This window comes from Hippocampus comes, unplaced genomic scaffold (genome assembly GCF_001891065.2).
Source record: "Hippocampus comes isolate QL1 unplaced genomic scaffold, H_comes_QL1_v1.1 scaffold44, whole genome shotgun sequence".
Taxonomy (NCBI): domain Eukaryota; kingdom Metazoa; phylum Chordata; class Actinopteri; order Syngnathiformes; family Syngnathidae; genus Hippocampus; species Hippocampus comes.
The window spans coordinates 423,185-427,578 of record NW_017805546.1 but is presented as its reverse complement, the minus strand read 5'-3'; positions in this window follow the sequence as shown (position 1 = coordinate 427,578).

The window sequence follows — 4,394 nt, the reverse complement described above, 5'->3', positions numbered from 1 at the left end:
CTGGGTGGGGTGGCGCCTGCCGTCGCCGCTGTCAGCTTGGCTACATTCCGCCATAGTCGACGACGTGCTGACGAGTCACCAGGCGTGCGTCCGCTGGGCCAATCAGCGAGCACGTTTGGTTTGGTGGGCAGGGTCCAGTACACGCATTCTTCTCAAAATTTAAATTGATACCTAATGATTAGGTATCAATTTAAATTCCAAAGTCGTAAATATTTGCTTAAGCCATGTTGGTTTTACTTGATTGAAAAACGTATTCATCAATATTACATTTTTTGATACAAATTTAATATTAAATATTTTTGATACGAATTTTGATAAGAATGCGTGTACTGGACCCTGCCCTACCGTACATTAGATGTACGGTATTTTATACAAGGGGCAAATATGCAAATATATTACAAAATAGATGACCACTGTGTTATCGATTAACTCTCGATAGACTACTGATATACTTCACTTAAGTAAAGCGAACGTTGCTGTTGTTGTCACGATACTTTACTGATTACAGTAATTACTTTATATTTTGAGTTTAAGTTTTCTCATGAAGCTTCACTGCAAATTTGCCATATCATATTTTGACATTTCTGTTGCCATTCTGATTAGATTTTAAAACTGCATCTGACACTTCATCATTAATGCTATTGAGCACTAGAGGGCAGCAGTGTTTAGCAAAGGGGTGGGGGGCCGGGAGCTATATGCTGCGTGTATGAGATTGCACAAGTTTAGATCATGCTTAGATATATTCTCCAAAATAATAAATTAGCCACCCGAGTCTGATTATGATGATGCAACACAACTTTATCAACTCGCTTACAGTTTTGCATCGCTTGTCGCATGAAGTTGTGCTACGAGTGAGAGGAAAGAGTGTTCTCGCACCTGGGCCTTAACCGAACCTTAATTGTAGCAGGGCACTCAAATACGCCCTGTGTGAATGCGATGAAACAATAGCAAGGTGAATATTAGACACGCGTGTGCAAGGATTATGGTGGAAGAACTGCATTTAATACAATATACAGATGCCATTGCTCAGTTTGGACTGACACAAATATCACTGCAAACCACCACAGGAATAAAGAAAGTTAACCTTCAGGTGTGCCGAATATTGTGGCTGGTGCGCGTACATCTACTTTCAGGAACAGGTTTTTAGTTAGAATAGAATAGAATACAATACAATAGAAATGCCATCGATGGAGTAACGAATATCATTCATGTGGCGATGTTGTTACGCTTTATGGAACAGACATTTGCACACAGACCAAACATTTCAGACTGATTCCAGGAAGGCAGCGGACGGGGGGAGCGTCCGGGTCCTCCTGACATCTTCCGTCCAAAAATAAATAAACAAACAAACAAACAAACAAACAAACAAATAAATAAAGGGACCGACGAGGAGCAAACTTCATTTCCACAAGTTGGGGCGTTCCCCCGATTTATCATTGATCATATTGACTCCGACTTGACTGGAAAAATAGACTGTGTTGTGTGCGCTCAACTGAACTATTTTTCCAACTATATGCAGTACTGAAATGCCCTTCAATGCGGAAAGAAGGATGCACGCAGTCGCTGTTTGGCTTCTTCAAAAATGATGGAAAAAAAGTCCGTGAGCGGGGTGACTTCACTCATCCCAAGAATGAGAAGATGAGGTGTTTTTTTTTATTCAGCCATACGCCGGCGTGTTTCTTTTTTTTTTTGAACAGGCAGAGAGAGAGAGAAAAAAAACAGCGCGCGTGTAAAAAGGCAATCATACAACCTGAGTAAAGTCTTTGGCTAAATTCCATGTCCACAAATGGAAATGTAGTCGTTCAAAATCGCTTTTTTCCGAAGTGTCGACGTCGCGCCATTCAAAAGGCTTGCTGCGGTCTGCGTCGGGGCCAAGATGGAAGCCCACCAAAGGCGCACTCGCTTGCTTTTGCATTGGCTTTGGTATGTTCAATTTAACCATATTTGATTTAGATACTATACGCTGTACCTGGACCTGTTGCGAGCTGGCGAGAGCTTAGTAAACATCTGTTTTGACGTAATCTTGTGGCCAAATTGGATAATACATTCTTGGGCTGAATTTGAGTCGAATTTTTAGGCTGCACACCTGCTGGTCATTATGTGATTAGTGCTTTAAAAGGACTCCCAGCCCGAGCACTCATTGTCGGGTCATTGTTGCTTTTTGCTGCTGTCAGGTTTGTTTCGGTCATGTTTCTGTTATTGAGTTTTTAGCTCCCGCCATGGTTTTTGTTTGATACTTTGGATTTGTTTTGTTTTCAGGACTTTGTTTGTTTAGGATTTTGTTTTCTCTATGTCTTAATACAATCTGTCAAGTACACCCTGCTCCTCCCTCTTGCCTGCTTTTTGGGGTCCACCACCACCATGCAAACGTGACACAAAGGGCTAATATCGATCGATTAAATCAACCAGCCGATTAATCTGTCAACGTTCGACTGGGGGTTTGACCCAGCATTGAATGGTTCTACAAAAGGAGCTCCATTGGCTGACAACACTTTATTTAATCACACTTATTAGCCATACATAACCAGCTGAATTAATTATGCTGCACATTCCAAATTTTGCTTCAATAGGAAAGGGGGCTGGATGTCGCCAGCCCCTCGGGCCCCCTCCCCTTTGCATGCCACTGTTGAGGTTCAACATATGCAAAGTATGGCAAACTTTCGCTTTTTCATTTTGAAGTCCAAATAAATCACAGCCTACTGGATGAAACTATATTAAATATTACAACACTATTCCAGTAAGACAAGCTGGTTTGACCCATTTTGATTTGTGGTGCTTCTTCTTTTAATAACTATATAATGTTGAGTTTATTCACATAACTATATAATGTTGAGTTTATTCATTTGCAAAGTGGAGAAGTACAAAATCAACACAATGTTTACGGCCCATGCAAGAATTAAAAGGTCATGCAATGAAAAACTGCCAATATTGTGATTTTTTTTTTTTTTTTTTTTTTTTTTTTTTGCAATTCCCAGAAAATAAATACAAAGCAAAAGAGTCTTAAAATATATGTCGGCTGGGAATGCGGATTAAAATGAATGAGCCGCTTGATGTAAACATCTGAAGAGACCCCGCGGCCGCCCCCCTCCCATTTTGTCTATTGTGCATGCGGGGCTGTGAGTCTCTTTCCTCAGCTTTCCCACACTGGCTTCCATTCAACGCACTTGTGCGGGACAAAAGAAGTGTGTCTGCTTGCACATCACATGGATGACACAGAGACTCGCTTTGCTGCTTCACCCCCACTGCTCGTCAATGGGACCTCCCCAGCTTTGGCTTTTTTTTTTTTTTTCTTCCAAGTAGCCAACAGGAATGCAGAGCTGCACGAGATTCCCAGGACGTGGCCAACAATCCCGCCGACTGTTTATGTTGCTCGTATTCACCCACCTCATTTACAAAGTACCATGAAAGAGACGGCCGTCACTCACTGCGCTTAATCGCATGAAATCATGTGTGAGAAGCAGCTTTTTATTGCATGCAAGGACAAGTGTGATTTCATCAATGACAAGATGGACACATAGAACACGCACCAACCCTGGTGTTGTGGGAAATGATGCAATTTGCCTGAATTGTTTATTATTTTTTAAGTTCATAATGATTGTAATTTACAAAAATAAACAAAACAAAAAAATAAATCAGGACATCTTGGGAACCATTTGACATTTACCTAATTCCCAACATTGCCTAATCAGTGCAGACATTTTAAATATTTACTTACCTCCATCTTCAACATTTCCATGGATGGAACCCAAATTACAAATTCAAAATATTTCACTCATTCGGGACATCTTGGAAACTATAATACTGCCCGAATTTCCCAATTTTTTAAGAATAAAACTCCCAAACTAAGAGATTTTAAAAATATATAATTATCTCTACTTCTGATCTCCCACTCCATACAAGCGATTCCAACTTCAAAGTAATCCCAAAGTTTAGGATCTTGAGAACCATTTCACATCCCACAATTTCTCCACATTTTTCACAACAACCTGAATTCATATCAATGGCTACATTCGAAATATTACCTCTGTCACTTAAATTACCCATTTTTCAGTCTGACATTTCACATTTTTCCCCCCTCTAATAAATTCCAAGTCATTTCACTTCAGAATCGATCCATTTTTTTAAAAAAATACTACTTCTTCATGTACCGCCACATAGGATGGCCTAGGCTGAGACTTGAATCTCAACTTTGAGGCAGACATGCTATTCAGTCACTGTATGTAGCTGGCATCGACAGAAGAACAAAGATCCAGCATTTGAAATCATCTCATTGGATCACTCCCCGTTGCAGTGTACGGGGCGTGCCTCGTCCAAGTCTTTGATGGCAGCAGAAGTGCACTCTGGAGCTCCACTTTCCCACATTCACACAGATCCCCACTAACCCCCCCACCCCG